We start from the raw sequence: 26,759 nt of genomic DNA on the forward strand, positions 1-26,759 counted from the left end.
ACTAAACCATGTCCCTAAGCAGCACATTTACATGTTTTTCAAACACATCCAGGGATGGTGACTCTACCGCCTCCCTGGGCAGCCTGTTCCAATGCTTGACAATCCTTGCAGTGAATGAATTTTTCCTAATATCCAGTCTAAACCTCCCCTGGCCCAACTTGAGGCCGTTTCCTCTTGCCCTGTCACTTGTTACCTGGGAGAACAGACCGACCCCCACCTGCCTACACCCCCCTGTCAGGCAGCTGTAGAGAGCGATAAGGTCTCCCTGAGCCTCCTCCTCTCCAGGCCGAACAGCCCCAGTTCCCTCAGCCGCTCCTCACCAGACTTGTGCTCCAGACCCTTCACCAGCTCCGCTGCCCGTCTCTGGACACGCTCCAGCACCTCAGTGTCCCCCTCGCAGTGAGGGGCCCAACACTGAACACAGGATTCGAGGTGCGGCCTCACCAGTGCCCGGTACAGGGGGACGGTCACTGCCCTGGTCCTGCTGTTTCTGATACCAGCCAGGATGCTGCTGGCCTTCTTGGCTACCTGGGCACACTGCTGGCTCATGTTCAGTTGGCTGTTGACCAATACCCTCGGGTCCTTTTCCACCAGGCAGCTTCCCAGCCATTCTTCCCCAAGCCTGTAGCATTGCCTGGGTTTGTTGTGACCCAAGTATGACCCAATTCCTTGCTTTGCTTGCATATGTAGCTTTTGCTTTATCTATTAAACTGTCTTTATCTCAGCCCAGAATTTTCTGGCTTTTACTCTCCTGATTCTGTCGCCCATCCTACTGCAGGGTAGTGGGTGAGTAGTGGTGTGGGGCTTAGCTGCCAGCCCAAGTTAAAACACAACATCTGTATAAAACCTGGTGTCTGTATTCCATGCATCTACCCTGAGCCTCCTCGTCTCCAGGCCGAACAGCCCCAGTTCCCTCAGCCGCTCCTTGTAGGACTTGTGCTCAATGTCTCCACATGCCCCCATGCCCGGGCTGCTCTGCAGGGCCAGGGGAGCAGGAGGGCAGCGAGGCCGGCAGGGCAGTGTCCTCCCCAGCGAGGCTGCAGCCCCGTGGTGCCTCGGGCTGGGCTGGCACCGGCAGGACGCAGGGCCAGGCCCGTCATGGCCGCAGTGCGTAATGCCGACGGGAGCGAAGGAAGGGCCTGAGCCCAAATGCGGCAAGCCAGGGTCCCAGCGAGGCTGCTTATGGCTCTGCCCCACACTGCAGCTGACCTACACCCACCTCAGCTGGTGTTGATCAAGCAGGACTAAAATGGTGGCTGATCGTTCCCAAAGGGCTTTTGCTTCTCATTATCATCAATAACAGCAAGGCTCCGGGTTACCCAAGTGGTGCTTGCTGATATGAAACATGACATCAACTTTTCCTGCCCACGGTGAGTTGAAAAAGACAATGATCTGAACTTAGTGTGCTTTTCACTGGGGTTTTGCACTAGGCCTAAATGCAATTTGTGTAAGAACATCTTTTAATGTCATTTCTAAGATGGTAAAAGACCCGCAATACAGCCTTCCAGATCCCAAAGTAGAGAAAGCTATTAGGTATGTTCTTATTTTAAATTTTAATCTGTTCTGATGTTCCTGAAATGCTCTGTCTGTAATGCCTTTTGTATTAATCATAATAAATATTTTATTCTTTCTGAAGAGGGCATGCTGACGTAATGTCTAAGTGAAAGAGGCAAGTTGTCTCAGCTACTTTATGATACTTGCTAGACTTAAAATGAGTATCAAGAAATTCCAACAGAGATGTTGTGGAGATAATAAAGGCAAAGAAATGGATAAAGGTACAGAATAATAACCCCATGCAGCTATTTGCTTGCTTGCTGTTTTCTAATTTACAGAAAACAGAGTTCACTTGTAGTGTAGCCATACAAATTCACTAGGTGCAGCAATCCCTGTTGCAAAAGTAGTGGGGTGGGGGCAGGCAGAAGCGACACCCCAAAACATGTGATAAAGGTTTCAAAAGCAGACACTTGTTGACTTCTTCTGTTTGGTTTGTTGGTTTTTTTTCCTGTGCTGCTCTGTAAAGGATGGTCGTCCTTAACAGGACCAAGACAGTAGCTCCATGCCTGTGCCTGGCCTCTGAAAAAAAGGCAAGCACATGTGCTATGGAAGTTGAAGCACTGGCTTAAGGGATGTGAACATCTCCTGTCTCACCACTGCTCTTCTGATTGTCGTGTATGAGCTTGGGTATATGGCTCATTCCTAGTTTCCACATGCAACCAAATGTATTTCAACAGGCTTTATCTCAGTTTTGTCAACATGCTCGCATTGCAATGAGGAGAACTATCTTGGCTAAAACTGTACTGTGATGATGCATCTTTTCAATGGTAGGTGACCTGTACAGCAATGTGCATCATTTATTTATTACCCTCCAAAATAATCCAATCAAGCTTCCTTGCTATAACACAGATCTGCATGTGTTCAAAGCCTGACAAAGACTTTGGTGTAGCCTTCAATATTGACATTTAAGGCTTTTGCATGCATCACTCTTCTGTAAAATTACTAAACACCTCCCATTTAGAGCACTGCCCAGAATACGTGCCCTAGCTCCCCTTTCAGAGCCAGACAGACTGGGACTGGCATGCACACTTAAATAATTAATGGCTGTTTATCCAGGTACTAACAATACTGTGTGGTTTGTTTTTTAATTGCAGCCTGCAAAGGGTTTTTCTTGGCTTACTTCTTGGCTGGGAGTAGAATGTGGTCAGAACAAGACAGCCAGAGAACACATATTTTAGAGCGCCAAATAGATTAAAACAAAGAAGTGCTCTCCCTCCTGACAGCTGAAAGCCAGTCCTGTCCACAAACTGTGGGCATGCTTGCTCTCATTACTAGCTGTCAGTTGAAGAAGAAATGAACGACAAAGCTAAACATTTGGGGAGAGATTGCTGAATGCACAACAGATAAAGCCTATGAGAGCTCTGAGGTAGGAGGGTGTGGATTTAATGTGTGATGCTGGTTGTGAGAGCATTTTGTACATCTGGTTCAGTTCATGGGCTGGCTTCGTTTGTGAAGGGGAACCTTGGCTATTATCATTTGGTCCCTCTGTCTTATTTTAGGTTCACATTACTCAATGTCTGATTATGTTGGACAATATTCACTGTTGCTGTTGAGAACATTTTGGACTGAAGTGAAAAAATGCCAAGGATTATGTCCATATCATTCTGTCACTGCTTAGGAAACCTGTGAGAGTGAGCCAAGGCAAGCACTGGATGCTTTGCAGAAGGAGGGGTGCCAGCCTAGAATAAATAAATAAATAAATAAATAAATAAATTTGTCTTCTATCTTTTCCCCCACCCTGACTGCCTATATAACAAACAGATGAACTGGGAGTCCTCAAACCCCTTGAGTGATGGTCCTGAGTCTGAAAACTTAGAAGAGGGAAAAAAACCACCGTACTTTATTGCTATAGTCAGATGGAGGCTACGCAGGTGTTAGATTTGCAGTCAGTTTAATAAATGTACAGAAGATAGGTCCTCCTAGCAGAGTTTTGGTGTGATGTCCTGACAAGAACTCCTCTGGCTGAGTGGTGGTGGCAGGGTGGGAATTTTGCAGATTCTGTGATGTTTGGCATCGTGTTAGAGCTGAGAGCATTACTGGGCATGCTGTTAAGCAAAGCAGGATTTCTGAACATGTTTTCAAGTTTATCCAGCCTGTTTTACAGCTGCGATAACTTGTTGCACAGCTCAGTCCAAAAGCTGGTGTGGTTATGTACATATATATATGTAAAACATCAGTTAAGCATGCTTACTGTCTGGAATTGTGAGGTGCTGCTTTGAGAATAATGGGTATTTGAATTTTGGGTTGTTATGTGAACCAAACAAAACCAGACAGAGTATTTGGCATGTAAAGAAGTATTACATTTCATTTTATTGTAATGTTTTCAGTGGATCCAAAACTATGTAACTGTCCCAAATTCATACAGTGTCTTCAGTCATATCATCTTTTTATCTTAGGTTTATCTGGAAGAAGTGTCTCCATTAACAAAACCAGAGGTGATTCAGGTATACTGACTATTTCACCAAGGTTAATATTACCTTATAATAAAACCTGTTCTTTATGGATTCATTTACCTAGGGCCATACTTCTCACATATAGTAGATGATATTAAAATCTTTACAAATGTTTTTGAAACTAGCTAAAATTACTGTGACATTTATGGTATTCCCTTTCCTTAGATTAGGGAATAAAGCAGTTACTTAAATTACCATCAAAGCAAAATAATAAAGATTTCCATTCAGGATTTACATTGAAAAAAAGTGTAAACATAAAGTGGTGACAATATTTCAGGTGGTATGACCATATTTTATTATTCGCATGCCCAGTGCCATGTCAAGGCAAAGGCTTGTAAACTGAACGTGGAGGACACATTGCCTTTTCTCTGCCTCCTGGCCCAGCTGAAGAGGTGTGCTGCCCACCAGAGGGATGGATGAGTGTGCCATTCAAATGTCCAGCATCATGGGGGACCAGTGCAAGCTTTTCTGGCATGTTTTCTGGGGTAGTAGGGTGGGCTCACAGTGCAGAGAAGGGAGAGGGGTTTGGGTCAATAGCTGGACTCCAGGAGGTGCTCTGGACAGACGAGAGGTCAGCTGTGGTTGGAGAAGGAGAATGGATGGGGCAAGGCAGGTAAGAGCAGCCGGGGAAAAGGAGCGAGGAGCTCTGAGGCAGTGGGGCTGGGGGATAAGTACAGGAGGCTGTAGCAGGCTATTAGTGGGTGCTTGAGGCTTTTCTTCTCTTTTCCCCCTGGAAAATCCCTCTCCCTCTGCATCCTCCTCTCTTTAGGGTATTAGTCTCTGGGCTCACATCTCCTGGAACTCATAGAGCTGTCTTGTCACCACTCAGCATCTTATTTTCACTCTGGCTCATAAAAGGCAACCGGTCCTCCCCATTCATCTCCAATGATGCCTCCTCACCTTGTTGGTCTTCCCAAGGAGGAAGAGGAGAAAGGATTTAGAAAAAATAAATAGAAAGGCCTCCTAGAGGAGGAGCTGCAGTTGCTGCCAGAGTCGAGTGCGCAGATGGTGGCTACTGAAATGCAAGAGACACCTACCCTTCTCCACCAGCTTTGCAGTGCTAAGGCATAGGCTGAGACTACCCAGGTTAGAGTGGCCCATCCCCATCTTTTCCGGCATTGACAACATTTATCAGGCACTGATAAAGAAGGGAGGGGCCATCCCTGGGCAATGCCTACCTGCCTGTGTCTGAACTCTACCTTGATGACACTGCCAGGTTCTCAGGAGTTTAGTTCATGGTAGACCCACTGACTCTATTCTGGTTCCTTCAGTCTTCTTTTTTCTGCTAGCCTCATGGAGTTGTGAGGAGTTTTACAAAAATAAAAGAAAGAAAATTTATCTCTAGTACTTAACTCAGTAGCTGAACAAGAGTTGTGCAAAAGTACTGGAATAGGGGTTGAGTAAAAATGTCTGTTGTGGTAACTCTTCTGAGTATAGCTGTTCTTTCGTGATAACTCCTGTGAATTATTTCCATGTGGAACGGAGCAGCTCTGACAGCAGCTCTTTTTTTAGACGGAGGCAATTTCCCTCATATATGACTTGTCAGCTGCTAACTGTGGGAGTGTAAATATAGCTGAAATTTGGAAATACTAGCGATGTGGCAGAGTTTTGGGCAGTTGCTATTTATGGCTGAATGGATGAGATTTGCTAAAGTCACTTTGATGGTAAACGTTGCAGGGCAGGTATGTTACCCAAGCTTATGTTTATGGAGCATCTCAGCAGTTTTATATTGATTTCAATAATGTAGTTCTTGAAGCAGCTCTGTAAGTGGTGAATAAAGTATGTAATTTGTATAATAACTGTAACAACATTCAGGAGCACCTCACTTTAATTTTACTCCAGTCTCATTGACCCTTTCTCCTCCCTTTGCTTTTATGGTTGTGTCCTCCCTCTCTTATCATTCTTACATCTCATTTGAGATTTCTCCTCCTCCCACTCCATCTTTCAGCTGAACTCCCACAGGACATAGGATCCTCCCTCCATACCTCTGGCATGGGTGAACTCATTTGTTTGGAGAGCCTCTGCTCTAATCTCTGCATTTTTAACTCACAAATTTATTTCTTCTTGCCGTTTTGTCTTATGTCATCCAGTGCCATGGTTCTGGTTCGCATTCTCCCTCTGGTAAGTAATCTTTCTGAGCCTACTCCTGCTCTGACTTACCTTGGCATGCTCTTAGTGTGTCAGATTACAAGCTCTGTCTACACAAAGGATGGAGGGTTTTGTGTTCCCTGGTGAGCTTTCCTGTAAAGCCAGTTGTTTCAAAAAAAGTTTAAGTTCTTGGGGCCTTAACTAAAAAAGGTCTTAAGAGCTTCTAAAGGCCTAAGGATATGTTCATTACAACATATTACAAGCTAAGGATATGCTTCATTACAAGCCTACCAAAGATGCAAGTACTGCAATTACATTTCTCAGCCTTCTGAGACCTTTCTCTTTGACTGGAAGCTCTCTTCCTGAGAAACCACATTAAGATTTTACTTCCTTACTTTCAAGGTCTTATCTCCTGTTTGATCTGGATGTTTATGAGATCTTCTTGTCCACATAATCCAGGAAGAGTGCTAGAAAGCGAAGTGCACCTTTTCCATTTTAATTTCCATGTTTCAAGTGCCAGACGCTCTATTTCCTAAAATTCAAATAAATCCACTTTTTATCCTTCATTGTATCTAAACGTATCAAAATTACAGAAGAACCTACTCCTTTTTACAGGAGACCTTCAAATCCTTCTATTAGTAAAATTTTCACTCCATCACATTATTGCAGAAGTTGCAGCAAATTCAAGAAATAATTAGTAAAAGCTGCTTTGACAGTAGCATGTTTTACTTGTGTCTAATATGATCTCTAGGACAGAGGTTTGCCTTTATTTGTGCTTTGTCTTTGCTGCATTCAGCAGCAACCTTAAATTGAAACTTCAAGTTAGTAATTTAGCATGAGTTGTCAGAAAGCTGGATTTTTGTATATGTTCGCATTTCTTGCAGATGTCTGTCACACAGCAAATGTTGCTGGCTGGGAAAAAGAAAAAAAGGTCCTTGAAAAAGTGAAATACTAATGACTTAGAGCCACTTCATGTCTAATAGCTAGTAAGTGCACTTCTTGCTTCAAGGGAATGGGAACAATGAATCATGGAGTCTGCTTGGTGGTGGAAGGCTTTGTGTTGTTTTTGAAGAAATGCTTGCAAATCCCCTTTCTGATGGCTGACTTTTTAAAATGCAGTCAAATCACTATGTGATGATGACAGAACTGATCACATTATTCTAAGTTTGACTCAAAATATATATTGTATTGGACAAAAAATAAGAAATTATTCAGAAAATATGCTCTAATATGCTTTGCTGGGTTTCAGTGTCTCTAGGGAGCTTCCTTTTACGACTTTATCAGCTTGCCTTAAAGCCACAGAATATGTGATTCAAAATTTCAGTGTCCTATTAGTTCATGCTTCTGTTGAGAAAGTGAATCAATTTCTGGATCTGATGTGTGTATAAACAACTTCTTTTTCCATATATTCTCAAGGGAAATCATGAAATGTCCAAAGAATAAAGGCACACAGAGGTATAGATGAATTCCAGTGCTGAAAGCTGAAAGTTAAGACATAATAAACATTTGAAGTTTAATAAGAATTCAGCAATCAGTGTTTTGCTAGCAATGCGCCAATGTGTTCTCTGCCACTTACCAGCTATTGTACACAGTGTACCTTGGTCACTGGGTGCAGTACCCAGGAAAGAACAAGCGACTCAGCAAATTAAATCTAAAGATTTCCACTCCTTCTGTAGAACAGATAGGTGTAATGTACCGTTTCATTTTAAACCAAATTATCTATCAGGACATTGATACTAATTTCTGAAATCATCAGTGTATAACATCTGATATAATAAGAATTAAGACACTTAAGTTCCAGTTATGAATTTTGATGAAAAATCTTTTAAACAGAAAACAGAGATACCCAAACTAAACAGCTCTGTGATATAATTGATCTTTCTCCTCCTCCTGCTTTTCTTATTGTTCATTCAAATGCACATATAGAACAAGGACTTGATCAAAAGCCCTTTGAAATAGATAATAATCTGTCAGCTGGCTTGGCTAGTATTTGGAGATCACCTGTATGTTTTGGCTTTATAATGAACACTGCAGAGATTTCTTGAGTGTTGATGGAACACGATATACAAGATGAAACTAAGACAACTGAGTCTGTTTGGCCGTAGGAAAGGAATTTTGAGGAAAGATCTAAATGTTATCTTCAGGATCTAAATGCATCTTCAGCTTTCTAATGGGGATATAAGGAAGATGAAACCAGATGTTTCTTGTTAAGGGAAGATTATGGGAGAGGGAATGGACACAAGTTGCAACATGGGAAATCCCAGCTGGATATTAGGAAAATAAAAAGTCATAGTAATGTAGTCAAGTGTTGGAGCAGGTTGCACAGAGAGGCTGTGAACTGTCCATTCTTGGAGGTAATAAAACCTGACAGTCTTGAGCAACCAGATGTAAGTTAGCCTCTCTTAGAGCAAGGGATTGCACCAAACGACTGCCAAAGGTGCCCTCGAGCCTGTGGCTCTGTGCTAATATAAATGCTGTTCTTTTTCTCTAGTTTGCTGTTTTCATCTGACTCTTAAATAAAGTTGAAATGTTCTGTGTGTTTTCAGAAACTACTGGGTTTTCTCTCATTTGCTTACACAAATGAGAAACGGAAAGGTTGTTAAAGAAAGGATTCAGTGAACTGCAAAATCATGTACTTTTCTCTGGAACCATGCATTTCATACATTTGGTTTATAATACTAGGTAGAAAATATGTGCTGAGAGCTCACTGCTTTTATGAGCTGAGATATCTGTATCCATGAATAATACACATTTGTGGTGTTTTCTTCTGTCTTTTTTTTTTTTTTTAATGAACAAAGCAAATAAAAGCATTCTGTGGTTGTTTGGAATATTAAAACATGCCTGCAGTCATGCTGAAAATAAGCTCAAGTCTAATAAATGTTATTATTGCCACAGATAGATCTACTTTTCCATATAAATATAAACATCTCTTCTTGCTTATTCTATTAATCTGCATCTTAGTGGAAGTATATCTTCTGTACAATGTGCTTTTGCAGTACCTTTGCCAAAGAAGATTTTCTTTGGCAATTTATTAAAGTTACAATTTCTAAAACCTGGGGTTTTTTTAATTGTCAGTCAAAACCTGACAATTAAACTGCTGCTGTCTGAAATATAACTATGTCTTAAGCAATTTTCCAATGAAGTATCCCAGATGTGGTTTTGCAAATTAACAAGTTATATATTTCTGTTTGAAATATTATTTTAAATTTTAAGCTAGAGAATTTACAAACTTTTTAAACAAGTTCAACATGAAATATCTTACGAACTGAAATTCTCTTTGCAGTTCAACAAAACGTTTAATATTATGGCCAATAAATTTGGCCCAGTTTAGGCTGGTTAAACAATCCTTGCACGTCAGAATTTCTTACACCATGGAAGGATGATCTCTTAGCCAGTACGCAATATGTTTTATAGCATGTTACAGAAAATGGTGGAATATGAATATGTATGCATGGAATACAGACACCAGGTTTTATACAGATGTTGTGTTTTAACTTGGGCTGGCAGCTAAGCCCCACACCACTACTCACCCACTACCCTGCAGTAGGATGGGCGACAGAATCAGGAGAGTAAAAGCCAGAAAATTCTGGGCTGAGATAAAGACAGTTTAATAGATAAAGCAAAAGCTACATATGCAAGCAAAGCAAGGAATTGGGTCATACTTGGGTCACAACAAACCCAGGCAATGCTACAGGCTTGGGGAAGAATGGCTGGGAAGCTGCCTGGTGGAAAAGGACCCGAGGGTATTGGTCAACAGCCAACTGAACGTGAGCCAGCAGTGTGCCCAGGTAGCCAAGAAGGCCAGCAGCATCCTGGCTGGTATCAGAAACAGCAGGACCAGGGCAGTGACCGTCCCCCTGTACCGGGCACTGGTGAGGCCGCACCTCGAATCCTGTGTTCAGTGTTGGGCCCCTCACTGCGAGGGGGACACTGAGGTGCTGGAGCGTGTCCAGAGACGGGCAGTGGAGCTGGTGAAGGGTCTGGAGCACAAGTCTGGTGAGGAGCGGCTGAGGGAACTGGGGGTGTTCAGCCTGGAGAGGAGGAGGCTCAGGGAGACCTTATCGCTCTCTACAGCTGCCTGACAGGGGGGTGTAGGCAGGTGGGGGTCGGTCTGTTCTCCCAGGTAACAAGTGACAGGGCAAGAGGAAACGGCCTCAAGTTGGGCCAGGGGAGGTTCAGATTGGAGATTAGATTTAGGTAATTTAGATTTTAGTTAGGAAAAATTCATTCACTGCAAGGATTGTCAAGCATTGGAACAGGCTGCCCAGGTCACCAGCCCTGGAGGTATTTAAAAGACATGTAGACGTGGTGCTTAGGGACATGGTTTAGTGGTGGACTTGGCAGTGCTGAGTTAATGGTTGGATTTGATTTTCTTAAAAATCTGTTCCAGCCTAGATGATTCTATGATTCTTTTCATTACTTCCCATCATCAGGCAGGTGTTCAGCCATCTCCAGGAAAGCAGGGCTTCATCACGCATAATGATGACCTGGGAAGACAAATACTGTTACAAATAAGTGTCCCTCCTTCCTTCTTCTTCCCCCAAGCTTTTGTTGCTAAGCATGGCACTATATGATGTAGGATATTCCTTTGGTCAGTTGGGGTCAGCTGTCCTGGGTGTGTTCCTCTCCCAACTCCTTATGCACCCACAGCCTACTCATTGGCAGGGCAGCGTGAGAAACAGAAAACGTCTTGATTCTGTGCAAGCTCTACTCAGCAATAACTAAAACATCTGTATGTTATCAACATAGTTTTGGTTACAAATCAAAACCCTAACACCATATGAGCTACTATGAAGTAGCTCTATTGCAGCCAAAATCAGCACAATGGACATCAATAGATATGTTCTTGTAGTAAAAGTCTGGAAATAGGACAAACATGTCTCATCAAGGGAGAGAAAATGCTGAAACTTCCTAAATTCTGTAGATTCAGCTGGATTGCAGTCAGGAGAGACACTCCAGTAATACTGCTTTTAGATATAAAACAACCTGGGAAGTGAATAATGGTCAAAAAGTTTAAACTGCAAAGGAATTCTACATTTTGTTCTAAGGCTAGTTGCATCTGAATAAATGTTTGTGTCCTTCTCTGAAAAACAGAGTAGAAACTAGCACAGAACCAGAGTAGTTTAACATAAATACTGGACATGGTTATTTCTGCCTACCACATCATCCTGTGGTTATTATTGAAACATCTGTTTTTATAACTAGTGATTTTTTTCATTTAAGACAGGTCTTGCACAGTTCCGCTTTCCTGGGCAGAAGGAAAAAATCTTGTGAAAACTGATGGTCCTTACGAGAAACATGTACAGTAAAGGCCAAATGGATTTCATCAGTATTATTTACTTAGCCAGCAAGGTCTGTTTATCAGTACCATATACAGATAATTCTAAGCTTATAAAAGATGATTGAATAATTGTGACCAGATTGGTTAAGTTTCACTCTTGCTTTCTTTCTGAGCATTGACTTTCTTGGCTACTGAATAAAGCTTTTGAGGAATAAAGCTTTGGCTTCACAAAACGAAATGTTTTGTATAGTTTAACTGTGAGCAGCCAAGACTGTAATTTTGGAGAGATTGGAACAATTTGTCTTCTTCCATGAAGCTTTTCTGAATCATTTTCATGATAAAAATGTTGATGTTTTACACACATAGTTTACTCTTGAACAAGGACTGCTTTAAATCATTTCATTTTCAATACTTTTTCCTCTACCTGCTTTTTGAGCAGAAATAGGTGACATTAATTATTGTTTAGAAGCGTCTAATATTCTAAGTACCTATATGCTTTAATTTCTAAATAACCATTGCACAGAATTAAAATATTCTGAAGGTCTTGCAGGTTATGACAGATGACATTTGGCTCTTATTCATCTTTAGGACATAAGGGATTTCCAAAAGCAATGGATTTAGGTCCCCTTTGAAAGGTTTCCCCCCATATTATTGAATAGCAAACTTCAGAAGAGATGCAATCACATGCTTACATACAAGCATATGCTAGGTTTGTTTAAATAATGCTTACATATATGCATGCCTTCCAAAGAGGCTAGGATTATCCAGAAGTCAGCAAGGAGAATCTTTACATGTGAAGTGCAGACATAAAACAATACTTAGGAAAAAAGGTCTAATTTAACACTCACTGTGGCTTGGAAATTGATGCTGCCCAGAGTGACAATTAAGTTGTAATGCAGGGCTAAGCCTTACTGTAATGCATGAAGAGCACTCAGATACAAATTCAAGATAAATACTTCAATTCTGTCCACAGCTTCCTTGTCTAGGCTGTTCTCCTTTCCCTTTTCTTTCCACTATTTTACAAGGAACATATGCCTTCTAGAGGAAGGGGGGGGTTCAGCTATAGTGAGTGTGGGCTTTTCCCCCTTTTTTCTGCTCATGCTTTAGGAATACCCTTCCAAGAATATATGTATAGAATATATTTATATGGCTTCTGTCACATGCCATGGGATTCCTTCTGGGGTCCAACCCCATTGCTTTCAGGAGGAAAGCAGCCACTGCTTCTTCATTCTGGGGCCACAGTTTCACCAGGGTGAGTGGTCACTGTGGTGCTAGGAGCACTTGGCACACCTTGACTTGTTAAAGATGAATGCTATATAGCGTGAAATTACACTGGCAGACAGCAAATTAGTGATTGATGTGAGATGGAGAGCTATAGATTGCAATTGTGCTAGCAAGATACGAGATGATGCTTAAAGTATAATTTTAACAATATTCAATTAAGCGGAACTGTAGATTAACTACCACTATCCTAACTAAACACATATAGAAGAATTACAAAATATATAAATACTTATTATTGCTAAGTTGCCTCTACTGTCAGTGACTGACTTGGAGATGGGGTAATTGACTTGGAGCTGATTTAAAATCGCTCAATTTACAAACTGAATTTTAAACCTTTTCCAGTTGTTCTCTTCTAATGTAGGCAGGGTAAGGCAACTCATCTGTTCAGTGCTGCATGGTTCACTGGGTGGGGAGAAGGTGACATATTTTATCTGGTCACTGAGATCACTGTGTCATTTCACTCTGTGTGTAGCAATTAAAGCAAAGTGAATAATTTACTGGACAAATTCAGTCTCTTGTTCTTCCAATGAAAGTGTTATTATCTCTAGTTTATACTTGTTTGAATTGCCTGATGGCAGATTTCTCTCATCACCTCAACTGCTGACAAACTATAATTAGGTATCCTTGTGCATGGTGCTAACTAAAGAAGGTGCAGGGAGCTAGTTCCTTCACTGGTTTGTTTAATTACCTTTGTGTGCTGGCTCCAAAGGATTTTGGGAGCCTGGCTTCCCTTGCTTTGTCAAGCTGTGTAAATCCCATATCAATTACACCTCCTATTCTGGAAGCAAATCATGGAGTGTACAAGCTTCGAATTTGCTTTGCATGACTATTTGTAGGAAGCAACAAAAAAGGAGCTTGTGTTCAGCCATAATAAATTCATTGTTAATTTGAAGTGAGTATTTATAACTTTCTTTTTACTATTTGCCTGAACTACCAGCAATTAATTTGGTATTCAGCTAATTCTGTTCAGCCTATGCCTGGTCAGAATTTTCTGTCCCTGTGTTTCCAATACATTTCCTACACACTATTTTGTCCTTAATGCCTTTATAGCTTGTTTATTGGAAACAGGTTTTTAATTATTTTTCAACAGTATTGGAGACCTGATTTAATAAGCAATTGTTAGATATACTAGGGAGACACATTTACCTGATTAATGTGATAGTTAACTGAGCAACAAAAATGACTCATGAAGAAGCAGCTGTACACAGCATTGAAGTAGTAAGAAAGTTTGACGGAATGTGAAGAAAATATTTGAAGAAAGATAATTTGAAATAGGGTACTGAACAAGCTGAAGACTACAAATATACAGTGTTAGCTTCCTGGGTAGTTGGTTGGTTGGTCTGTTAGTTATGTGCATATGTGCACATACGTGCCTGTGTTTTTTAGGAAACAGTTTATGTAGGCTTGACTGAAAGATACAGCATTGGAGTGATGGGACATTCAAAGACTATAGAAAAGGAGGATGGGTCCTTCAGGTGTGTGTTGGAGATGAAATTGTGCTGCAGCCAGCACTTTAATTGCATGCAGTGTTGGCGTCTAGCTTCAGTGCTAATATGTGCTTTTGGAAACAGATCCATCCTCTGGGAAATAGGTCTTTTCTCAGAGAGAGGAAGGGAGGAGAGAAGTTTGATACTCTTTAGTTGGCAGAGCTCACGCTGGGATATTTCTTGTCTTACTGACTTGCTCCTATCAGCATCACTTATGTTCTCAGTTTGCAGGTTTGTGGTCGGCTTAAAGGATCAGACTAGCATGATCACTGCAGAATTTTAGTACAAGATACTTCCACTCATGCATTTGGATGGCATCTGCTCTCCTCTTTGCAAGCAATGTTTGCAAAGGGAGATGTCGCAGTAGTGGCCCAGCAGAATCTCATGACTAGATCACTGGGTTTCATTCCAGCAGAGGGTTGCGGCATCTAAAGAGAGAAGAGATTAGTGAAGACATGGTGCACTGAGGCCAAAAAGTGGCACAACAACAGGCACAGCTAGAAGAGGAGACTTGAAATGGGAATGCTAGAAAAAACACAACTGAGCTGGTTTCTCTAAGTTTCCAACTTTGCTTATATGATGGATATCTCCTCACAAGACTGAAAATACAGAATGTTTCAAAGTCATGGCATGGTGTAAGCCATCCCTGTCACAAACATACTAGACCACTTACGGCCCAACACAACCCCTCTGTTTTCAAGTCAAGGCTGGTAGCTTTGTGTTTCTGCTGTTCATACATTAGGAAGGGCAGAAGCTTTTCTTTCTGAAAAGCAAGGTGAGCTTTTTGTATGGGATGTTGCGTTCTTGTTCACATGCTTTTAATCAGGTAAGACCTGTACAGATTACAGCCTGGGAAAACGAACTGGCTTTCCAAGCCATTCAATCGCTTTAGGAGCACACTGTAGGGAGAAGACTGATAAGATACTTTGCCAAGATCAAAACTAAGTGAAACTGGGATGGATGTGTTACTGGGATTTTAAGAGATTTTGAAGAAGATAGAGAAAAATGAGAAGGCAATTAACTTACAGCTATTTGGAAGAGGAAAATGCTCTTGTGAGTGATGAGCACCCTGCACCACCTTCACTGTTTCAGCTCATCTCCATTGTGACAAATAACTTGGACAATTACTTGCAAAGTGTTTTTAATTCCTTGCCTGGCTAACATGATGGGCATATAAATTACTTTAATTATGCTTTGAATGCATATTTTAAAGTCGGGAGCAATGCTGGTCTGATGGTTGGAGAATCATACTAGAATTCAGCAGATCTGGATTAATTTCAAAGCCCTGTCATAGCTTTCCTTTAGCGGGTCTTCTCTTGTCTGCACTTCATTTTATTGTCTACAAAAGGGAAATAATCATCTTTTTGTCCCACGCATGCTGTCCTGCATTACCAGTTCAGCCAGTAGGATTCCTGAACTGTGTATGTTTGTGCCTTAGGTCAGCAGTGCTGCAGTCCTCCTGGGCCATATCAGCCCTCCATTTCAAAAGCTTTTGTCATGCCTGGCTTGGTGGGAAAGTTCCCAGCAATGTTCAGATTTGGCCTGTACTTGCCTTTTGTTATCTTTCATATAGAAACTTCCTTAGACCGACTTTGTAGAGGACCTGAGGTGCTGGATCCATCTTGGTGGCTGTGCAGGGCACCCCTGAGCACTGAAGATCTCCTTGTGGAAGCCTAAGACAGACCCCAGTTCAACAGACCAACTGAGCACTGGCTTAATGTCTGCCTATTCAACAAATACTTTAAACATAAGCATTTTTGAAGTGGTTTGCTATAGATGGGTGAGCTCCAAAATGTGCTGCTGTGTTTTGCTAGATAAGGATCAGTATTTGTCTGTGAAAGAACTTGTTATAGGACAGATGCTTTAGTGCTGCCTGCATCTTTAGGTAAGAGACTCGACACTGCTGTCTATGTGGCAGCCAAAATAGACAAAACCAAAAAACGTTTCTTTAAATTGCTTCCTGACATGTACATACAGATTATTTAGTGTGATAATTTGTGCGTGTATTATAGATTAATGTTATCAAGCTAAACTACATGATGGCAACCACTGACTTGTGTTCTAAATTCTTCAAAACCAGCAAAACTCATCTGCTGAAGGATATACTGAATTGTCGAGTCCAAGGTTTTTGTTATTTCGCTTACATACAATTTAAAAAGCACATCAAGATAGGAGAGTTGGTGTAGGTTATGTGTTCCAGTGCAGAGAGTTCTTCTGATTTTTTAGGCAACCCTCAAAGGATTTAAGAAATTACAGATTTAAAAAATAGCAAATTAATTACACTGTCACCTTTGAAAACTTTGGGAGTTTAATGTAATTTAACAGCTGGCCACTTATATGTGATTGCAACTTGTCATAAACCTATGCTGTGCAACTTATAAACAGCGACAGAAAAAGTGGGTGATCCAAAGTACATGCAGTAAAAGCATCTTGGCCGGCAATGTATCAACTCCTGTATAAATCACATACGGATAGCTATCAAGTCTGGACTTCTAAAATGCCTGAGACGGGGTAACATATGAAGCAAATGCAGTAGCCAAAGTTTTTAAAAGCAACTAATACACATACATTTATATACACATGCATATATACATATATGTATTTATACACTGTATTATATGTATGCAGGCCTGATACAGAAGCATGAATGGCAAAAGTGCTGTACACTTGCCTTCTGAAAAACTGCCTGCCTTAACTGTTGAACCCTCTTCCCTCACCCCTGTCCTCAGACATACCAGTCATGTTTGCAAAGCTCAGCCTTTTGCTAGCATCATGCTGAAAGGAAAATATGGCACAATTTCCTTCCCTGTATCTGGTGCCCTTTCCCTAATTTGCCTGACACAGATACAGTCCTCAGCAGTCCCTGAAAGGGATTCAAATCCCTCCCTACCATCTTCATCCCTTGTACTTTTTCCAGGTCCACACACTGCAACTCTCTCAACGAAGTGGTGCTTTTTTTCCCCCTTTTCTCCTCAAGACCAAAGTATGAACATTTCTGGTAGAAGGCACGTAACAGAAATGTGTTTGCCAAATGCTGCTGCCTCTTTCCTTGGATATGGGAAAGCATTTTGTTGAAACGGGAAAACCAAATTAATAGAGTCTGCCAGTCCCACACGCCTCCTGTCTGCGAGCATCCCCGCCCTGGGGACGTGGGCTGTGTTACCGACACAGGGGAATGGGTTTAGAGGAGCCCTTTGTTGAAATATTGGCAGCACATCACTGGACTCGCTGTTGTTGCAGATGGAGCGCTTTGCCGAACAGATGGATTCTCAGCTTTCTGAAAGAAAGGGAAGGTACTTGATGTACCACGGTGGGAAAGGAGGGGGGTATTCCAGGCATATGGAAAGGAAGGAAAGAAGGCACGTTCTGCACTTTTTGGTACACTTGGAGCCTAGCAACCTCTCTCTGGCAAACTTGGCAAAGCATAAGCACAGCCCTCTGTGAGATGGTGAAGGGACTGTAACAGACATGGAAGAAGTAGTTTGCACAGAAGCAATAAAAATGAAGGCAGAGTCTAGAAAAACCCTGCTATCCTGAGCGTATAAGTAAGTGTTATGTGCTGGGGATGGGGAAATGCTTCTGCCTAGGATCAGAAACACACTTTATTAAGGACTAGTGCCAGAACAGCATAACTGGAACAGAGGACTGGTTAATATTTTAAGGTCTGTTGTGTTGTGAAAGAGACTAGAGATAAATGTTACCTGCCACTGTGAAGCCAGGAATCCCCATTTTCCAGGACTGTATGCATGGGTTTTGGACCGTGGTGGTGCAGTTTGTACAATGGCATTGTTCAGATACAGTATTGCTTCTTTTCTTGCTCTCTTCTTCCTCCCCTCCTCACCTTCCCATCTTGTTCATACCTCACTTCCATCTTAATTGTTAGGGCAGGACCAGTTCTGTGCAGCACTCAAAAGCCTGCAATCCTGACTCGAAATGATGTTATCTGATCCAGTATTTACTGCTAAAATCTTCATGCAATTGCCAAGTAGAGTGTGATAAGGAAGTGGCATGAACTGAAAGGAGCGATCATATTTTGGTGTTGTGTGTTAACTCTCTACAACTTTTCAGTCGCTTCACACACACACACACACACACACAGACTTAGCAGAAATACTATATTGTGGTACAATTTAGGATGTGGTGACAATGGACTTTAGTCTTTATTTTTACCTCTTAGCTTAATTAGCTAATTTCAACACCTATTGAATGCAAGCGTTAAAGCTGTTTAGCAATAGCAAGGATGCCAAAGGCCTTGGAAATCCAAATTTTTCGAGAAAAAAATAAATGTAATAAAAGGCAAAAACGTCAAGGTTCTTTCAAAGCATGATTCACTGCTGAAAGCAGCTATGCAAAAATATCACTTTCTTAAATAATGGGTATGGCTTTTGTTCATACTGGGGGTTGTGTCTGCAGCAACAGAAATGTCTAAAGTCTTTTTCCTGAAAAATAAAGCAAACTGGATTACATACCCACTTGCGCATCAACTATGCTCCTTTTTGCAGGACCGAATTCTCAGGGAGGCTCTGAGGTAAAATAAACACGGAATCCCATCACTGAATTTTAGTATGAACATTTTTCAGATCATTGTGTCTGGATCTCTGCCAAGTTTCAGCCCTATTATAAATTAATTCCAACCCACACAAAAGGGGGGGGGGGGGGGGGGGGGGAGCGGGAACAAACCACAACTTCTACAAGACAAAAGCACCAGGCAATTTTTATGGGGAAAAAAGTGGTCAAGAATAATCTATAGGAAAAGTAATTATCTAAAGAGAGAGTGGGTTCTTCTCTCTAATTGGAAATTACAACGTTTTCCAGCCTTACTAAACACAGTCTAGGAGGAGCATCAGGATTGTGCTTCAGTAACCTGGTTAAATTGAATATAAAGTTAAGGCATTGCTTTCCTCTTGTTTTATTTCTCCTTAGACTCAATACTGCAATTGAGCTCACTTTCCTCTCTCTCTGGCAAAATCTAATCTGGCTACCACAGGACCTGTGAAATTCATGGAGGTGATGAGCCGGAGTCTGCTTTCTGCTTGTATGTCTGGCTTTATTTAATCTCTAGTCACCCTCAGATAATAAATATTTCATATGTTGGACAGGTGAAAGGTTTCATTCAGCTGCAGATCTGCTTCCAAGGCAACCGATTCCTGTCATTTTGAACAGTTTAAACATGTTGAAAACAAAGCTTGCTTTCTGGTTTTCTCCTCTATGATTTTATGTGTAAAGCATTATCCATCTCCCTTCTGTCCCTCCTACAAGCAGATACAGAAAACCTGATAGCATTAACAAGTAATTCTAAACAATTTATAACCTAAATGTATTCTCTCTTCCAGTCAAGATGGGATGAAAAATGCCATTTCATTTTGCAAGCATAGAGTAAATACCTAGAGATATGAAAATGCCTGGGTTAGCATCTATAAATACTCTGTACGCAAAAAATGTATGCAACCACAGTACTACATTATGCTTTACAGTATGTTTCACCATTACAACGGGTGTTTCCTCAATACTGTTGTCCAGTAATTCTGTTACAGAGTTTGAGGCTTTTTTGGAAGGGGGACAGTACCCCAGGTCTTTCTCTGAGAAAAATTAGTGAGAAGACTGTTAGCAAATTGTCTTCAACCGTATCTGATTTCTGCCAGTGTCAGTGCTTGTGACAGATCTTCTGGAAAATGTCTGCTGTATCCTTTACATCTTGCAGCTGAACAAGCTCTTCTAAAGCATAGCTTTGCCCATTCTTCCTCTGCCCATTTCCAAGCATAATAGACAGGTGCTCTCCCTCCTTCTCTCAAGCCCTCCCCATGTGTGGACTTTCTGACTTACGCTGTGCTCAATGCCCGACTTGAGACCAATGTCTGCATCCACTGCTGATGGCTTCAGCAAACGCTTCTCTTTCCTGCCTGCTGCGTCAGTTGTGAAGAAAGGGGAAATCTATTGGAGCAGTGGTGAAATTTTGGTCGACAGGCTCCAAGTAAAGGGATTTTCTGCCATCCCAGATCTGACTCAGAGACAGTTTTACTTGCATCTGACCTTCTGCGTGGATGTTCCCTTAATGCAGTTATGACAGGATGGTGGCATTTCTCCAAAAGGCGCACAGCTGTCTTAGGAAATACGATGGAGGATACATGTTGAGGTGCAATTGAGGAGTTTTAGGTATTCTGATGGAGATCCATGCGTAGGTGGCTTATCTTTCTCTCCTCTTGTTCTCGTTCTACTGTACAGGTGCTTTGCAGTGGTGCTTGATTTGCAGACTAGGAAGATATTCTAGATCAGTTCAGAAAGACTGACATGACATGCACACTGCTGCTTGTCTAGATTTAGGGGGGTGATGGAAAGTGGGAACATGTTGTGATGGGCATCTTTGTGCCTGGTAGCTTTGTGGCTGATCCCCCTTTTAGAAACAGTTAAATTATATCTGACCTTGGAGCCTTCTCCCTTCTGTTTCCAGGCGCATAGATTTTAGCCAGCAGGTCTCTGGTTAACCCCTCCTCGCTGCTGTTTATTTCCTGCCACCCTGTAGACACACCACTGAGCATTAAGTATGTGAACTCAAAGACGCTCCCTCTCTCCTGTACAGTCTTAATAGCAAAAAGTCACGAGCCGAGCTTCTCCAGGCAGAATTATTTCTACCTAAGAAATATAGGCTTCAGGAATATGCCCTTTCTCTCACCCTTTTCAGATTGCATTAAAAGCATCCACTTCAAGAAACTACGACTGTGTTTATCTGAGCGTTGAATTTGGAAGTAGTGCCAGGATCTCTGCCACGGCACGCTAGAACCATGAAACCCAGGTCAGTTCCATTTTTTGGTTTTCGTGTACAGGCACAGCGCTGCAGCAGTTCAAGCTTCCAGGTCTCTGTGGAAGCAATACTTCTTTTAACATGCAGGAAACATCACATTTGATTTTATAACCTTACCTCTTAGTTTGATTTGGGATTTTTTTTTGTACTACTAAACCAAAATGTCAGGGTGGCATGTCAGTAAACACAATGCGTTCAAAAAGGAATCATGCTGACAGGCTCAAAAACTAAATGCTCTTAAACAGGCAGGAACAGCTCAGATTTTCCTTCATGCCCACCAGGCTATCCCTGGACTTGAGGGGACAGCTGTGCTTAATTTGCCTTTTGCTCTGTCACTGTGGCTGCTGGCTAATGTGCTATATAACGTGCTCTTGAGCTATGGGAAGATATAACAAGTTTCAATCACTGTTCACTGAGGTTGGCTTTGTGACTCAAAGGCTGCTGATTCAATAGCCCCTTAGTTCTGTCAGTGAATCAACACATTCTCTCCCTTCTAGCCTTCTGCAGCGTTAGGGATTTTGTGGGTTTGTCATTGCTAGAGAGAAAGGTGCTAGGGCAGCTATTTCACTGTGTGCAACTGAGGGGTGCTGCTGCGGTTGCTGGGGGTACTTTCTGAGAAGGCTGTTTTTGTTAGGAAGTCTACTCTAGATCTCAGACTCCAAATTTCACCCAAACTGAGTTTGCATTTCTGAAATTTCAGGGGTGTAGTCTTTCACTGCAAGGCAGGTTTGCGCAGGAACAATCAAAGGTAGCAAGATTTAGTACCTGCAATGTTTGTTCCCCTGAAATGTATGTTGGATGACTATTTGAAGGCACAGGACTGTTTGTCTGCTTATTGGGAAAACATCTAAAGGCAGCAATGCTTTGTGCAAGGAAATTCATTGGTGTTTGACTGTGGTGTGGATCCAGCTTCCCTTTAATTTCTGTCCCCTGATCCCCAGCAGTTGTATGCTTTGGTGTGGTTAGAGTGCTCTTGGAGTAAGTGTTCCTCTCAGCAAAAGTTATGCTGCTGTCATTTCTTTATGTTTCATACAATGGGTGAAGAATAATCTGGAATACACCCAAACATGGGCTTTTAATCACCAAGAAACCTGTAGTTAGAGCCATTGTTCTCTTCAGTCACCTAATAAGAGTGTGAAGAGCAAATGCTGTGTCCAGCCCACAGTCTTCTCCAGCTTTTCTGTGGTATATTGAGTTACTCTGTTTCTAAGCTCATTTCCCTTCTTTTCAGCTTTTCTTTCTTTGTGCATTTGTTCCATGTCTAACTATTTTAGGTCAAGTCTGCAACAGCTGAAAAGAACACGGTAAAGGTAATGCTCTGTGATCTTCCTGCAGCAGAAAACTTTGCATGAAAAGATAAATATCTTTTTTAGGTATTATATTTATCAAAGACAATGGGGAGATAAGTTTTGAGTGACTGAAAATTTTGTAACTGCACCATTAATGTTTAATTACTATTGGCAGCCAAGAAGTGCCTTTCTGGATTAACCAGACACTCTGTTTCAGGGATATGCATAGGTGGCAGAAAGTGATAAAGCTGGCGAAACCGCACCTCTGGGAACATGTAATGGGATCTTTCCTGTGATATGCAAATTATGCTGCCAAGTTGCTGTATAAACAATTCATGGGAGAAGTGGTGAGAGGTAGTTAAATAGCTGGATCACATACCAAAGATAAAATCCATCACTAGAAATGGAAAAATATATTAAAAGAGTGGGTTTGCTTTTAAAAATAAATAAATAAAAATAAAAAATCTTTGCCGAAAGCATGTAGTTGCACTAAAGATGATTTATCACAATTGTTGCAGTTCAGAGTAAATGAGTGTTTAGGAAACCAGTGTGCATAGAGTCTGTGAAAAACAAGACTTTCTAATAGAAGTAATCTAGCCAATAATGCTGCCCTTTTTTTTTTTTTCCACTGCAGAAAAAAATTACTTAACAGATATTAATTTTGTTACCTTTCAGGCAGAAGACATGCACGCTTTACTTTTCAGTGATAAAACCAATCCTGCCATTTCTGTTCTAGGCATGAACGATGATCTCAGGCAGCCCAGCAAAACAATTCTCAGGGTCATATACAGCTTTAGATCAATGAGTGTGAGCAAGCCTTATTGACAGCAGCAGAAGCTGAGCTCATGTCTAGGTTTTCACTTTTTGTATTTTGAGGAAAGGATTCCAGCTAATAGCACTCCTTAAATAAATCAAAGATTACTCTTTCACAAACGGTATTGAAGGCCTCATTGACATTGTGTCCAACTGCATTGTTTTTCCAGAGGTCAATCCTGTAACACTTGTTTTCCCTCAGCCTTTTCCTCTATCTGCTGTTCATTTGGGATCTGATGTGGCTCAGCTGAACCAACTGAGAAGTCTCTGATTAACTTCAGTGGCAGCTGGATCAGGTTCTAGAGTCCTAAGGGGCCAACAGCAGAAAATTTAAGAAGACAGCAGAGAATATTAAAGCATCATGAGGCGAGGGAAATATTTTTGGCCTGTGACTTTCTTTCGTTTTGCTATGTAATAGGAATGATACTCTAGATAGACTTGTAGAGTCATAATAAACAGATCCCACATTCAACAAATGCATCAGATTCTATTCTATGTTTAATCACCCACAAAAACTGTGTCAGATGCTCTTCCATCAGGAACAATATCTCCTAATTAACTGTAATTAAGGTATATTATAACAACAGGGTGTGAAACTTGATGGATCTGTCTCTTGACATTTCAAATTTGGATATTTTTTTTTCTGCCAAGTCTCTTAATATGCTTCAATTAATGCTAACAGAGGCCAGGCCATTCTCAGTCATGGATCTGCATATGTGAATCTTAGTACCACTGAGATGAGATGAAGCAGGGATCTTTCCACCTTTAAAGCGCTTTTAGAAACGTGCTTGGATCTCAGTTAAGCTGAATATACTGGCCCAGGTGTTGCTTACTAGGAAGCTAAGGGCCAAAGCTTGATTGCCTTATCCTGAAAAGTGGTAAAACTGTGCTGGGAAATCTGGTATCTTGTCTGCGGGTTCTTCAGAGGATCTGTAGCCATTCATAGCAGGCATGGTATCTCTTTTCTTTCACTGAGAACCATACAAAGCTGTTTGATTTGTGCACTATTTGAATAAGCAAATTTGTAACTTGAGTGCCCAACGAAGGGGGTTGATTATCATCTAGGAAATTATTGCTTCTCCTCTGAGCTGTGGCATATATAAAGTCTTTACCAACTGATAAGCGTTTGGAGGTTTAATCAGTAGTAAGGCTTAGGCATAGTCTTTGTATAGATAGCTTAACAATTAAGATTTTTAAAACTATTCCTGAATGAAAGGAAATGGCCAACCTAAAAGACAGAATTTCCTAGCTCAGGCATTTCTGGCCATGTAATTAAACTGGATGCACTGCTTCCTTAGCCCCTAGCCACAGTTGTCCTAAAGAAGATTAATGAGATTGAATTTCTACCAAGGTTGAAGTCTTGTTTGTACCCTGGAATGTGGACTGACACAAAAATGTGCTACAACTCCATCTGGTGACTCCTCCTGAACTTGGTGGTGCTTCACTGTGTGCTAGTGGTGCAATTTGCAGTGTCACCAACCCATGGGACTTGGCGAGGAGCTCACTGTTGCAAAGATGAGCATAGATGAAACTGGGTTTCTGCAGCATTTAGTATGGTGTATGGATATTTGCCTGGAGTAATCTGTTAGATGTCATGAAGCATATGTAATGAGAAGGTCTCATGTAAAACTGAGAAGGTCTTGTGTAAAACACCAAGGAAAAAGAAGATGAAAAGCATATCTCCCATGCTGTTCCACTGAACAGCTCTATTATGATCAGGACTCAATTTAAGTGATCTACTATAGCTGTGATTGCACAATATAATGATGTTCCTGTTTTTTGTTGGTGCTTTGTTTTGGTTTTTTTTTTTTGTTTGGTTGGTTTGGTTTGGTTTATTTTTTTCTTTTATGTTTAGCTACCTCAGTTCCCTGTAACTTTCTAAAGAACATATTTCATGGATTTGAATTGTGTTCCCAAGCACAATTGCATTCCCAAGTAAATGAGTTATCTGATTGAGAAATGGCATGATTACAAACTTTTAGTTTTCTTTTAGGATACCAGTAAACATTTTTTTTTATATAAGTCTCATATTTTGTTTGTATCTTATGTGCCCATACTTGCTTGATCACATGCAGGAAATATTTTTGTACGCTGCTGCTATGCATGACTAAGAAAGGAGATGTAGATAGAACAAGATGAGATACAGGCTGTAATTTACACCTGACAGAGTGCGAATTTCATTGCAAGTCCTTTTAAAGGAAACTTGCTTTTTTCTCCACGTTCAGATAGACAGTGATTCCATAAGAAATTATGATCATTGTCTCGCTGCTGTTGTTGTTCTCTTCTGCTTGGGTTTTGATTTTTACTAGGAAAAACAATATTCCTTGACCTAATGCAATCCTGCCTTATCTGCAGGTCCATGTTATGGTCCTGTGGTGCTGGACATACCCCATAAAAAAAGAACAGTCTGACTAGGAAAGATTAATAAAGTGTGGGATAAAGAAAGTATCACACCATTTCATGAGTAGGGGATCAAGGCATATAGGCAGTTTAAATTACTTGCCCAAGGTCTGTTGCAGAGCTATATTAAGAATGACTATCTCCTGGATCCCCATCCAGTTGCTCTTCCATTTCTAGAGAACTGAAGACCCCTTATTTGTTTTGGCTGAACTGCAGTTTTGGATAGTTTGGAAGGCATTTGGAGAAAGAAGGGGTCTATTAGTCTTTCCTACTGAAAGAAATATTAGCAGGCAATTAAAAGAATAATAAATGAGATTCATTCAAACTGCTCCACTTGCTGTTGCTCTCAGCTTCAGGCAAGAAGGTACATAGAGGTCATTAACCTACCACTTATATATCACACGCCACTAGTGTCACCTGGGCCCTCCTAAATTAAACCATATATTTTAGACAGAAATACACCAGTCTCACAAAACATTTTCTATTCAGACTGTAAATTCAAAGGACAGGGCTTTTTTCTCTACAGCGTCTGCATTGCACCTCCTGTAGTATCACCTGGATAAACAAGACCAGTTCATACTCCCATGATTTTAATCCATTGCATCATCATGATTACTTTGATTAATTTCTTACTTTGGACCTTAAAAGAGCAAAGAAACCATTAACAACATGAGCAGGGGTGGTGCCAGAAAGGCATGGACACTGACCCTGGTGCCTTGTTCTCCTTCCTGTGTGCCAGAAGAGCTCTGTGCTACTGTAGGGAGGGTATCGACTGGTGGCCATTGAGCTACATCAGGGGAAGCTGAAAAAAGCTGCTGCACCCCAGTGCCCTCTACATGGGCTATGTCCTCTGCACATTCAAGGGGCAAAGTCAAGATTTAGTCCCAGGAGAGCATGGTAGAGAAGTTTCCTGGATGATGATATAAACAAGTCAAAACCCATCAGTTACCATATTCATAGCTACAGGCCAAATGCTTTATTCATAATGGTGCAGTGAAAGTATTAACATTGCATTTGTTTAAAAAGTAACTAGAAGGCCATTTGTGACCCTTATAATACACATGTGAAGCAGTGCTCTGCTGGTTTACACTGGTTACATTCTGCTTTATATTTTCCAGAGGGCCAATTTGCAAGGATTTTTGCTGCAGTAACAACTGCTATGTATGAATATAAGTAACTAATTTACCAGAGTTTCACACAGTGACTTCATGGCTTCTGCTTCACAGCCAAAGGTTCTGCAAATCTTTTGGTCTTATTGTTGACTTTGGGTTGTTTCTGATTGTATCTTGAAGCCTGGAAATACTGTATTGC

General features: G+C 41.2%; 1 protein-coding gene across 4 annotated transcripts in view; it reads left to right on the top strand.

Moving 5' to 3' along the window:
- Positions 1–26,759, top strand: part of ENOX1 (ecto-NOX disulfide-thiol exchanger 1) — a 369,768-nt gene that overhangs the window by 195,241 nt on the left and 147,768 nt on the right. Inside the window, exon 4 of one of the 4 annotated variants that reach the window (XM_056329606.1) lies at positions 20,827–20,937. The exons of the other annotated variants lie outside the window; for them this stretch is intronic. The gene's annotated coding sequence lies outside the window, so the exon portion shown is untranslated. The remainder of the gene's footprint in view (positions 1–20,826; positions 20,938–26,759) is intronic. 4 annotated transcript variants of the gene reach the window in all.

The sequence above is a fragment of the Falco biarmicus genome, chromosome 2, assembly GCF_023638135.1.
Source record: "Falco biarmicus isolate bFalBia1 chromosome 2, bFalBia1.pri, whole genome shotgun sequence".
Classification (NCBI taxonomy): domain Eukaryota; kingdom Metazoa; phylum Chordata; class Aves; order Falconiformes; family Falconidae; genus Falco; species Falco biarmicus.